The sequence below is a fragment of the Nicotiana tomentosiformis genome, chromosome 2 (assembly GCF_000390325.3).
Source record: "Nicotiana tomentosiformis chromosome 2, ASM39032v3, whole genome shotgun sequence".
NCBI lineage: Eukaryota > Viridiplantae > Streptophyta > Magnoliopsida > Solanales > Solanaceae > Nicotiana > Nicotiana tomentosiformis.
In genome coordinates, this window is record NC_090813.1 from 26,470,185 (window position 1) to 26,484,928 (window position 14,744).

Here is a 14,744-nt window from a genome sequence, read left to right on the forward strand (position 1 = left end):
CAAAATCAAGTGTAGAATCATTACTCAATCGATGTCTCTGAAAATCCCTCGAAATCTCGTCCAAATTCGAGCTCCCAAACTCAAGTTTTGATAAAAATGGCCAAACCCTCGATTTGAATCTTTATATCTGGCCAGTTAATTCCTTCTTCGCGAACGCGGTCAAAGCCTCGCATTCGCATTGAACAAAAAATATTGACCAGAAATTCCTATTTTGCGAACGCCAGTGACCTCTCGCGAACGCGTACCTTTCACTGGCGGACCCTACGTGAATGCGGGACCCTCTTCGCGAATGCGTAGGCTTAAATGTGTGAAGCTCTATCTGTATGTTCCTCTCCGCGAACGCGAGGACCATGTCGCGAACGTGTATCCTCAAGGTTCCACATCTTCGCGAATGCGGGAACCATATTGCGAACGTGAAGAGTAACTCAGCTGGCCTTCCCAGATACCTTACGCGAATGCGATAACTCCCTCGCGAACGCGATGAAGAAAATGTCTGCAACAAAACACTAGAAAATCTTCTATCTTCCAAAGTCCAAAAGTGATTCGTTAATCATTTGAAACTTACCCGAGGCCCCCGAGACCTCAACCAAACATACCAACTAATTCTAAAATACCATACGAACTTAGGCGAGCCCTCAAACCACCTGAAGCAATGCTAAAATCATGAATCATCCTCCGATTCAAACTTAAATAACTTGAAACTTCCAAATTTGACAACTGATGATGAACCCAACCAAACCACGTCCGATTGACCCCAAATTTTGCACACAGGTCATATTCAACCCTACGTACCTACTCTAACTTCCAGAATTGGAATCCGACCCTGATATCAAAAAGTCCACTACCGGTCAAAATCTAAAAAACTTCAACTTTCGCCATTTCAAGCTTAAATGAGCTACAAACCTCCAAAACACTATCCCGGCATGCCCCTAAGTCCAAAATCACCTAACGGAGCTAACAAAACTGACGAAACTCCATTCCGGAGTTGTCTTCATACAGTTCCGATTACACTCCAAATCCTAAGGCTTAAACTTTTATTTAGGGACTAAGCGTCTCAAAATACTCCAAAAACCAAAACGAAATCTCCCGGCAAGTCACAATAGCAGAAATAGATATGGGAGAAGTAGTTAATAGGGGGTCGGATCTATAACTCTCAAAATAACCGGCCGGGTCGTTACAGTATAGGATCCAAGGCAGGTGCACCTGGTTATCAGTCCGGCGCGCATCCTTGATTTCCACGAGACTTTACGGTGAGCTGCCTTCTGAGCCCGTTCTGCAGCACCTGAAGTCTTCCTTTTGCTTTTACTTTCTGTCTATTTCACTTCAGCCAGTAGTGTAGTATTTATTTTGTATATTCTACTAGTAGCTCATACACTTGTGACATCAAGTCGTAGAAATTATGCTAGTAGACACATGATAATTTTTTTGGATATTTACTTATATCATTTTCTCTTAAAATTATTTATCTCTCATCTTATTAAATTTTTACTTCCTATTTATGCACTAATTAAAAATCAGCTATTTTTAAAAATGTTAAAAGAAACAATCATGTGGTTAGTTTACTGTTAGCTTGCCTAACGGTGACGTTGGGCGCCATCACGACCTATAGGAGAAATTGGGTCGTGACAAATACTATCAGGATCGGGACTTGGAATAGGTCCATTTCGTTATTTGAAACTTGTCTGCAAAATTTGGTGTCATTTGTAGTTGATTTGATGTGGTTTGGACATTTGGTTGCAATTCTTGAACTTATTGAAGTTCATTACGATTTTCATGCGTTTTGGCGTTCGATTTGTGATTCTAGAGGTTATTTTAGTGTTTTGATCGTGAGAGAGAGTTCGTGTTATGTTTTTGGCTGGTTTATGTGATTGGACAGGGTCTCGTGGACCTCGGGTGTGTTACAGATATGTTTGGGTTGTGTCGCGCTCTTATTTGATGTTTCAGTGTCATTTTCTTGGGTATAAAGGATACTATATTGAGCAAACAACTTTTGATTTATGATTTGATTGAACCATTAGATCCATATCATAATTACGGAGTCATAGCAAGAATAATCATCGAATTCCGATGTCGTACGAGAGAGTTATTCCCATTTCTGTATTGGGAAAGATTGTTGATGTTGATGGTTTTGCGATCTTCACAATTGCGAAGACTATAGATTTTTGCCTTGGTTAACAATTGTGAACACTTGTCCGTAATTGCGAGGATCGCAAATGCGAACCCTGTGTCGCAAATGCAACATCTGAGGTTGTGATTAAGACTATATTTCGGGGTTTAGTCCATTCCTCTTACATTTTTACTTGGTTGGGCGATTTTTGGAGCTCTTGAAGAGGATATTCTCACCATCTATTATGAGGTAAGTTATTCCCACTTGTTTCAAGTTAAATACATGGATTATATACAGATTTTATCATGAAATTGGTAAAAATTTGGGATTTTGAAGAAAAAAACCTAGAAATTATATTTTTGAATTTTGACCACAAGATTGGACATGAAATTTGGAATAAATCATATATTTGAGTTCGTAGCGTCATGGGTAAAGTTTATCTTCAAAAAGTTTTGGAATTCGGGCACGTGGGCCCGTGGATCGACTTTGTTGACTTTTCGAGCGGAGTTGGAGATTTTTACAAATTGTTAAATTATAAGCATTGGAGTATATATTGATTGATTTCCATGTTGTTTGACTAGTTTTGGGTCGATGGGCATTGGTTTGAGATGTTAAAGAGGCGGTGGAGCCGGTTATGGAACTTTGGAGCGAGGTAAGTCTCCTGTCTAACCTTGTGAGGGAAAAATTTACCTCGTAGGTGTTATACTTCTTATGTGCTACATGTTGTGGAAGCTATGCACGTATGAGGTGACGAGTGTCCATGTGTATTCTAGGATTTCTGATTATGTCCAGGTAGACTTAGACTCACGCCATACTTTAATTGTACTATTTGAGTTATTCTTGTTTGTTTAATTACTTTAATTCGCACTATGATATGAGACTAGACTTGCGTAGAGTAATGGACGCGTTATTTTTAGATATTTTATATGCTACCCGATTAACCATAGCAATTGTACTTCTCTTACGGATTTCTCTCGTGTTATGCGTATTCATCGAAAAGTTTCCTTAAATTTCATAACTCACACGTACACTCGTGAGTGGGGTCAAGGAACCGTTAAAGCTTCATATTCTTATGGGATCACATAGGCAGTATCATATTCTTATGGGATCGGGTCGTTCGCCTTGGCAGTATCATATTCTTATGGGATCGGGTCGTTCGCCTCGGCAGTATCATATTCTTATGAGATTGGTCCGTTCGCCCGGCAGTATCATATTCTTATGGGATTGGGCCGTTCGCCTCGGTAGTATCATATTCTTATGGGATCGGGCCATTCGCCTCGGTAGAATCGTACGTAATATCTGATAAAAAGCCATTGTATCTGTGAGTTTTTCTGGTTTGAGTTATGACGATCTATCTGATGGGGACCATATTATACATATACTCCGGTTGAGGAGGTCACCGATATGTGAGAATTTGCATTCAATGTTCAGAGGAGATTGTACCACGTACCTGTATTTGCTTACACTGTTTATTTACCATGCCTCGTACTTGTTTACTTTCTACTGTACTTGATTTATTTGACCACTAGTAAGAGTCGATGTCGACCCCTCGTCACTACTTCTCCGGGGTTAGGCTAGATACTTACTGGGTACGCATTGATTTATATACTCATGCTACACTTCTGCACTTATTGTGCAGGTATATATATTTCTGGTGGTCTTTTGGACGTAAAGGCACAACTATTGCGGGGACTTTACGGTGAGCTGCATCCCTTGTTATGAACCACAACATACAGATTATCCATCATAATTATTTATATTATCCTGTCTATCTTGTATTCCAGACAGATGTTGTATTATTTTTGTACCTTCTAGTAGATGCTCATGCACTTCTGACATCGGGTTTTGGGATATGCTAGTCGATATTAATGGTTTTGCTTTAATATTATCACCTTTTATTTCGTGTCTTACTAACATTGTATGTATGCATGATTTTAAATATATTAAATTTCTTATTTAACAAAGTTTATGATTTCAAAAGTAATAAAATTAATAATTATTTGGATGATTCACCGTTGGCTTGCCTAACGACGACGTTGGGCACCATCACGGCCTATAGTGGATTTTGGGTCGTGACAACTAAAGGGAAGTTCACCCTGAACTAGCAAGGGCACTACATCATCAAGAAAGTATTACTAAAAAGGGCATTGTACTTGGTATATGAAAAAAGAAGGGTGCCAGACATGACTAGTAATGTAGATGCAGTCAAAAGATACTATGTCTAACATGCATCCACTATGGAACTTACACGCGTGGCTTTCTCATTGAGATGATGAAAGGTTGTCCTTCGCTCACTACCCCCAAATAGGTTTCACCCTTTGTTAGACTTTTTAGCCTTGTTTACTTTCTTTGCTTTTCCCACTTTTTGGAACCTATGTACTGGACAAACAAAAAAAAATAAAAAACAAAAAAATAAGAAAAAATCAATCAAACAATAAATCTTTTGAGTTAGTGAACTACGTTCGCCCTAATTTCGAAAGGATATGAAGGCATCCTGTCATTACCTAAAATCCAACTAGTCGTGATGGCACCTAACCCCAACCTGCTAGGTAAGCCAATTAATAGTATCCAATTCTACTGAAATTAAATAAACAATTAAATAGAAGAGATTATCTGAATTTTATACATTCTCCAAGGACTGGCCGGTAGTACAAATCATGAGCTTCTAAGAATAGAATTTACAAAGTTAGTATGAAATAAATACATTATTTGTCTGAAAGTACATAAACAGAGTTTTATGAATCTAAGGCTACCATGAACAAGAGGCAGCTACAACCAAAATGCAGGTACGTCTTCAAGTCCAGTTCCCACCGAGCACAACAACATCATCAGTCAACATCTGCACGCAAGGTGCAGAAGTGTAGTATGAGTACAACCGATCACATGTACTCAATAAGTAACAGACCTAACATTAGGTTGAAAGTAGTGATGAGCTGGGACAAAGGTCGGGTCCAACACCAATAGCCGACAACAGTTCATAACAACGTAAAGCAATAATAAGAGAAGTATCTCAGAGATAAAATGCTCAACTTTTTCATAGTTTTCCAGAAAATAGTTCCGCTTTTCAAGTATATCAGTGAAAACCCAACTCTTTTACCAAAATCGTCGTAAATATGAGTAAGTTTGAAAACTGTAATTTTTCCCAAAAATCTTTCAACAATACATAAGATGTTTCATTTTCAAATAGCATGAGGAGAATGCATCTCTATGCCTACATGTCAATATACAGGTGAAATCATGAATGTCACCCAAAAACCAGGTAGCAGAAGGAAATGCATCTTTATGCATGTATCTCAAGTACGCATGTCAAATGAAGTCATCTCAGTGATGAACTCATGTACTCACACTCTCAAAGTACGCAATCTCATTGTCTCATACTTTTCACTCATCATGCTCAATCACTCGACACACTCGGTCACCCAATACTGATCAGGGCAGATCTAGCCCAAATATAATAACTACTAGCAATTGCGCTCATTGGGGGTGTACAGACTCCGGAGGGGCTACTACAGACCAAGCGCTATAATACGCACGGACAACTCACGTGCTGCACGGATAACTCACGTGCTATAGTATCAATATCTGGATCTGCATGGACAACTCATGTGCTGCACGGACAACTCATGTGCTATAGTATCAATATCTGGATCCGTATGTACAACTTACGTGCTATTGTAACAATATCCTCACAAATAAGCCTTCGGCCTCACTCAGTCATCAATCTCTCCAGTCTCTCTCTCACGGCCTCACAATGCCATGAAACTAGCCCAAAAATGATGATATGATGTATTAATTAATAACAACAGAGACTGAGATATGATATGTAATGAATGAATATGACTGAGTACAAAATTTCAATAAAATCAACAAGTCAATAGCAAGAAACAACCACTATGGGTCCCAACAGTATCAACATATAGCCTAAACATGATCTCTAGCATGATTGACAGCTCAATTACTTTAGTACGTAGAGATTTCATGGTTACAGATAAGATCAGGTCACTACACAGTACCACGTAAATAACAAAGTCACAACTTACATGGTGCACGCTCATCCGCCCGTCACCTAGCATGTACGTCACCTCAACACTATTCACATAACACGTAATACAGGGTTTCATACCCTCAGCACTAAGTTTAGAAGTGTTACTTACCTCGAACAAGCCAAATCCAATACCGAGCAAGCCAAGCGATGCTCCAAAAATGCAATCTCGCACGTACCGACCTCTGAACGGCTCAAAACTAGCCAAAAGCAACTCAAATACATCAAATAATGTCAACGAAATCAAACCCAATCGATAAAAGTCGAATCTTTAATCAAAGACCAAAAATCGACCAAAAAGTCCAACTCGGGCCCACGCCTCTGAACCCGATAAAACTTACAAAATCTGACAACCCATTCAATTACGAGTCGAACTATACTAGTTTCACTCAAATCCGACTCTAAATCGATGTTCAAAACTCAAAAATTTACATTATGAAACTTTAGGCTAAAACCCCCAATTTGTCTTTAAAATTCATCAACCAATTGCCAAAAATAAAGATAGATTCATGGAATAAGATCAAAACCACGTGTATAACACTTACCCCAATCCCTGTGATGAAAATTGCTCCAAAAATTGCCTCAATCTGAGTCTCACATCTCAAAATATGAAGAAAGAACCAAAACCTTGATTTTATAGTTTCTGCCTAGCATTTTCCGCTTTTGCGGTCAAGTGGTCGCATCTGCGGCCTTCGCTTTTGCGGGAAAACTTTTCTTCTGCGAAAATAGCCTTGCCCAGCAACCCCCGCACCTGCAGTATTAAACTCCGCTTTTGCGAAGACCCTCGCACCTGCGCTTTCACTCGACGAAATTGCGCATCTGCACCTGCGCCATATTCTTCGCTCCTGCGGGCCTCCGTACCCAGCTCTCATTCCGCTTCTGCGACTGCATCGTCGCCTCTGCGTCCATCGCACCTGCGTAAACCAGCCGCAGGTGCGATCACACCAGAACCAGCAACCCACACCAGCCTTAGCCAAAACTTCCAAAATGGTCTGAACCTCGTCCGAAACTCACCCGATCCCCTCGGGACCCTATCCGAATATACCAACAAGTCCAATAACATAACACGGACCTACTCGAGGCCTCAAATCACGCATAACAACATCGAATCGATGAATCGCACCTCAAATTGAACTTAATGAACTTTGAACTTTTCAACTTCCAAAACTCGTGCTGAAACATAACAAATCAATCCGGAATGAACCCAAATTTTGCACACAAGTCTCAAATGACATAACGAAGCTATTCAAATTTCCGGAACCACAATCCGAATCCGATATCAAAAAGTCCACTCACTATCAAACTTTCCAAAAAATCTAACTTTCACCATTTCAAGCCAAATTCAACTACGGACCTCCAAATCACAATCTGGGCGCGCTCCTAAGTCCAAAATCACCCAACGGAGCTAACAGAACCATCAAAACTCTAATCCGAGGTCAAATACTAAAAAGTCAAACTTGGTCAACTCTTCCAATTTAAAGCTTCCTAGTTGAGAATTATTCTTCCAAATAAATTCTGAATAACCCGAAATCCAAAACCAACAATTCACATAAGTCATAATACATCATATGAAGCTACGCATGCCCTCAAACCACCGAGCGAAGTGCAAATGCTCAAAACGCTCGACCGGATCGTGACACATCCATACCCTGGGTTCCATCCCATCACACCAAAAATTCATATTCCCTAGTATTCCAATAAACTAGGACTGTATGAATGGTTCCAAAAACTTGTAATTCAGTTTAATGTTTTTTTTTAATCTTTACCGTTGAGACCTTCTGACCGAACCTTGAGAATGCCGAAGTCAACATACCACGGCGTTGGACAGACATCCACATGCAATACCTTACTAAAAAAATATAGAGAAACGATAGTCTTATTGGTATGAGCGAAAACCTGATAGAGAATTCAATCAAGAGAGGTCAGTTTAGCGAAAACCTGAAGGGCCCTGCTAATCGAGCGATGATTTTTGATACTTCGGCATGAGCACAATCAAGATATAGAATTCAGTTTTAGAATGAACGTTGCAACAGATTTTGAGAATTAGACAGTTCAGACAGATCAGGTGTTCAATCCAAAATGCATGTCACTGAAGTTGGCACATACCTTCAGATAAGTCTCCTTCTTCCTTTTTCCCGAAAGGGATGCTTTTTGATTTAACATAATTCTTTTATATTCCTATCACTCTCATATCTTCATCCTTAATATTCTTTGAATCATTTTCGGTCTATTCTTGCATGAAAAGCAAATCAAAGAAAAGGTTGCAAAACTGGATACAGTTTCCTAGTAGTACATGGTATGGGATTCGAGGCATGCATAACATTGACAAAGGCATGAAACCATTTGTGATCGCCTGTTAATAAACATACTTAAAATCATAAAAAAGTATTTCAAGATATCAGAATGACCACCTAAGCAAAATTGGTTTCACGCGTAAAACTGATAGCATAACCACATACACAAACTGGTACTTGGTGCAAAACAATCAAGTTTGAGTTTGAAGGGAAAAACTGCCAAAACAAAGACTTGATTTAGGTACAAGTGTTGGCGGCACCATAGACATCTGGGTACAGAACAGTAGGGGGTGATGTTGGAAGACCAAGGTTTCCAGAAAGCGATACAGAGCCTCCACGCAACTTAGTGAATAACCAATAAAGTCGGTTCTCCAACAATATGGTGGATGCGAACTCAACTTGTTTAGGACATTAAAGCCACAAACCGACCACGACTTTTTAAGAATTCATAAATTTTTCTTTGTTGAAGCAAGAACGAAGAAGTGAAAGATTGTGATTCACAAAAGACAAACGTCTTATATTTTATAGTATTCTTCCTTTATGACTATTTTATTATTATAATTTTAGTTATGTTTATATGTACAACTTTTCTCATAATAATTCTAATTATAAGTCTTATATTTTATATTTTTTCATAAATTTATATTTTATTTCTTTTTTGTTCCTTGCTTATCTAATTGTATTATTCATTACTTAATATTATTAAATTGACATATGAATTTTTAATAAATTACCAGTTTAGTATAATACCTACTCCCAAATTCATTTTTTTATTTTAAAATAATTTTATAAATCCAACTTAAAACTACTCCTTAATTTGAATTGGCAATTGTTTTTTTTTAATTTCGTTTTTTATTTTAAATAATTTTAAAACTCCAACTTTGTTGAATCTTTGTTCTAAAAATCTATACTTTTCGTCTTATGGAAGATATTGCTCCCAAATTTGAATTGGCAGTTTTTTTATCTTTTATTATTTTTCTTTTGTAATGTTAAAATAATTTTAAAACTCTAACTTGAAACTACTCCCCAATTTGAATGAGTAGTTTATTTTTTTTATATTTTTGTTTTTTACAGATAATTATAAGATATTTATATTTATTAATTCAAGTAGAGTAACCAATTAATTCAAAATTTAAAATTTGAAAAATGTTTTAGTTAGAAAGGTAGTTTTTTTGTCTTAACAATGCCACTTGGCTTTTGGTGATTATGCCACTTGTCTTAATATAGTGCTTTTGCTTCTCCTATTCTATATAGATAGATAGGGCATCATCCCCTCGTTACATTCTCTTTTAATAATACAGGGTACCATTCCCTGGTTACATTTCTTTTCAGTAATATACGGTACCTTCCCCTTGTTTTTTTTTAATAATATAGGGTAGCATCCCCTAATCATATTTTCTTTTAGTAATACAGGGTAACATCCCTTGGTTATATTTTTCACTCAGTAAAACTAGGTACCTCTTGGGATATACTATTAACTATGTAGTTTAGCTATAGTATTATGTTTTATTCTTTATGGAATAATTATTTATTTAATTTATTCAATTCAATAAAGTATTATTTTAAATATATTATTTGTTACATGTGTGTCCGCTAATTATGTATTAGACGATTTAATAAATGGATTCTTAGCTCATGCACAAAAGGTTAAATTGTCGGTTCTCATAATTAATAAATTATGTTCACAATCGAAGATATTGTTGGGCAAAATATCTTGATGATTGTATCACAAGATTAAAGTATAATTTATCTTGATTATGGGAGTGGTTTTACTCCAATTTCGTGTGCTAGTATACGTAATGTATATTGAAGGGACCAAGTAAAGAAAAGATGTTTTTGTACTGAATACATAAAATATTCTTTCTAATTCATTAAATAAGCTTATACTCCTAATCTTGATATAGCTGTTATGATCAATGTGATTTATATATTATTTTAATTTATCAAAAGGTACAACTCTATTTTGAGTTAGTGTATGTCTAATAGAGTGGACAATAAAGAATGACATTTGTGAAATAATAATTAATTGATAGAATTTATGACTCGACCTTGAGTTTGATAATACCCCATTATATAAGCTTATAAGTTTTCATGTGAAAATCCGACTGTGAATTTTGTATCTGTCACATGAAATAGTTTAAGCAGAATTATAAAGGATTTAATTAGTTGGTTAAATTAAATTGTTAGTGATTTAGTTTAATTAACTGGTATTTGTAATCTTAACTCGGGGAGTTAAAATAAGTGTTGGTGAATTTTAAAATTCATATTGAGGAGTTCAATTGCAGTTTTTAGTTGAATAAACTGTGACTAATTATAGTAGAATTTTAGAGCCCGTTTGGATTGGCCTAAAAAAAGTGACTTTTCAGCAGCAATTGCTTTTAAGCTAAAAAATAATAAGTTGGGGTTGCCCAGCTTTTTATTTTTGCCTTGCTTTAAGAACTTTATAGCTTTGACAAACACTGGGGAAAAAAAACTAAAAAGAGCTTAAAAGCTAAATTGACCAGCTTAAAAGCCAATCCAAACACCCTCTTAATTCATTCAAAAATTTCAAATCAATACTATAATTGGTAGTTTTTATGATCAATGTGTTTTATTTATTGTTTTGAGTTACCAAAAGTACAACTCTATTTTGAGTTAGTGTATGCCTAATAGATTGGACAATAATGAATGGCATTTGTGAAATAATAATCAGTTGATAGAATCCATGACTCGACCTTGAGTTTGATAATACCACTTTATGTAAGTTTATAAGTTTTCATGTGAAAATCCGGCCGGTGTATTTTATATCCGTCAAATAAAATAGTTTATACGGAATTATAAAGAATTTAATTAGTTGGTTAAATTAAATTATCAGTAATTTAATTTAATTAACTGGTATTTATAATCTTAACATGGGGAGCTAAAATAAATGTTGGTGAATTTTGAAATCCATATTGAGGAATTCATGTCACAACCCAATTTCCCCTGTAGGCCGTAATGGCACCCAACGTCGCCGCTAGGCAAGCCACGGTGAACTAGTCATTTGTTCTTTTTAATAATTTCAAAGTAGTTGATTTTTATTTATTACGTAGATGAGTAATGGAAAATTATGGTAAGGTAAAGCATAAACTAATGAGAGAGTAAATACAGTGAAATAAATACTCAAACCACAAAGTGTCTACAACAGTACTCCCAAAACCCGGTATCACAAGTGTATGAGCAACTAGCTAGAATATACAAAAGTCACCTATACTACTGTCTAGAATAAGATAGACAGAAAGTAAATACAAAAGAGAGACTGCGGGTGCTGCAGAACGGACATAGAGAGCAGCTCACCACTATGCCTAGGGGTAACGGGGGTATACGCTTGAATGACTGCCAGATGCACCTGCCTCAGATCCTGAACGATTAGTGCAGAATTGTAGTGTGAGTACATAAACAACATGTACCCAATAAGTATCTAGTCTAGCCTCGAAGAAGTAGTGACGAGGGGTAAACATTGACACTTACTATGGGCTAATAAATAAAGTACAGAAATTCTAAATAGGCATGGAATACATCAATAATAATAACACAATAACAAACAGTAAATAAGTGATTCATTAACTAGACGTCAATTTAAAAATCTCCAATTAGCACATACTAACTTCAACAAATACGGAGATCAGGTAAACTATATTCTCTCAAGTCATGAAAGTAAAATCAAGTGTAATCGGACTCCGAGCATTATCACGCACGATTTATGTCGAGGTCGTACGTTCCGATCCAGAATAATGTGTACACCATTGAGGATCGACCGACACGAACCATAGATGCGTCTATTATACTGCCGAGGTGTTCGGCCCTCTTCACAAGAAGAGAGAATACTCTACGGACATCCGATTTAAAGGTTATCACAAGACTAATACACAAGGAGGCGTAATTTCTATTAATGGCCAAGTAACTCGCCAAAACTCAAAATAAGTGAAGTCCGGTCTTTACGAATCCTTTATCAAGTCTCAATATAATTTAAGCACTTAAATTAACAAGTAGATTGCAAACAACACAAGTATTTCATGATAGGGTCCTAAAACTATCCGGACGTAAGCATGATTTATGGCTACGCATACACTCTCGTCACTTCGTGCGTACATAGAACCCACAAATAGAAGCAAATTTATGGGGTAAATTCTCTCTTACAAGGTTAGACAAGAGACTTACCTCATCCCAAAGCTCACTTTCCGTCCCACAAATTCACTTCTAAAACCTCAAATTGGTGCCGAACAATCCGAAGCTAGCCAAATATTATATAAATTAATCAATATATGCTCAAAATTTCAAAATTTAGCTCCTAGAGTAATTACCCAACCCAAATTGGAAGATTCCTAAAATTTACCCTCCCTCCCGGGCCTACGTGCCCGGATGTCACGACCCAAAATCCACTAAAGGTCGTGATGGCGCCTAACACTGATGTCAGGCAAGCCAACTGTGATCTATCAACTCACTTGCTCTTTTTAGTAATTTGAAATCATAATTTTCATTAATTAAATAGTCTAAAACAGAATTTACAGAGTGGATGATAATATTTACATGAAATACAATGATGAACAACCTGTAGGAACCCCCAAAACCCGGTGTCACAAGTGCATGAGCATTAACTAGAAAATATGATAAAATACAACATCTGTCTAGAATACAAATTAGACAGAAAAACGTAAATAACTCTGATGGAGATTCTGTGTGCTGCGGACTCGTAACATGGGATGCTAGTACCAAAATTATAATTAAGCATGGATTATATAAATACAGTTGAAAGCTCAATAACAATAAATGAATACATAATTCTTTCACTGATAGTAAATCCAAAATTAATTTTCATTATTTAACAAATTAATCTTTCAAGCCAATGAAACAATATCAATTATAATTGGACTCCAAGAATTATTACGCACGAATTATGCCGAGGTCGTACGGCCCGATCCAACATACGAATATATAAATTATGCATTGTCGAGGGTCGAACGACACAAACCATAGATGCATCTATCTGCTACCAAGGCATTTGGCCCGTTCCACAAGAAGAGAAAATACATTAAAATAACCGATTCAAGATTATTAAGAGGCCAATGTTCAAAGAAATACCAATTCTCATTAACGGTCAAGTGACCCGTCCAAATATCAAGTAAGTGTAATTTAACTTTTTACAATTCCTTTATCAAGTTCCAATATGATTACGCAAGTAAATTAACCAGTAGGGTGCAAACACCGCAAGTATAACATGATTTGGGTCCTAGATTACCCGGATATAAATATAATTAGTAGCTACGTACGAACTCTCGTCACCTCCTGCGTACGCATCCCCCACAAATAAAAGCACATATTAAATCAATTCATCTATGGGGTTAATTATCTCTTACAAGGTTAGAAAAGAGATTTACCTCGCTCCGAAGTTCCATAACCGACTCCAAATCTTTTTCCGCAACTCTAACTGATGCCCATCACTTCAAAACTAGGTAATAAATGTGCAAATCCATAAATATATACTCTAATACTCATTATAATCCAATTTATAACAATTTTCAACTGCGCTAGAAAAGTCAACAAAGTCACCCTCGGGCCCATGTGCCCGCATTCCGAAACTTTTCGAAGATAGACATTACCCATAACATCACGAACTTAAATATATAATTTATTCTCAATTCCATGCCCAAATTCGTAGTAATAATCCAAAAATACCAATTTCTAGGTTTTCCTTCAAAATTCTAAATTTCTACAAATTACATGTCTAAATCCATATATAAATCTTGTATTTAACTCACAATACGCGGGAATCACTTACCTTGACATAGATAATGAAAATCTCTCCTTGAAGCTCTCCAAAATCGCCCAAACCAAGAGAGAAATGAGGGAAATGGGTCAAATCCCGCTTTAACATCCTGAACGCGTTCGCGATGCCCAGCTGACCCTGCCCCCTTCGCATTCGCGTTTGCGAAGGCCAAACGACCTCAGGCCCAGCTCCTCCATTTCCTTCTACGCTTTCGTGACAGCCCCTTCGCGTTCGTGTAGGTTCCTCAGGCTCTTCTCCGTTTTCGCATTCGCGATGAGTGATCTCCTCCTACCCCATAAACCCCTCTTCACGAATGTGATCGCCTCCACGCATTCGCGATGAAGAACACCAGAACCAGCATCAGCAGCAGCAAAACATGGATAAGTGACTCAAAACCATCCTGAAACACACCCAAGGCCCCGGGACCCCGTCCAATCACACCAAACAAGTTCCATAACATAACACGAATCTGCTCGAGGCCTCAAATCACATCAAACAACATTGAAATCATGAATT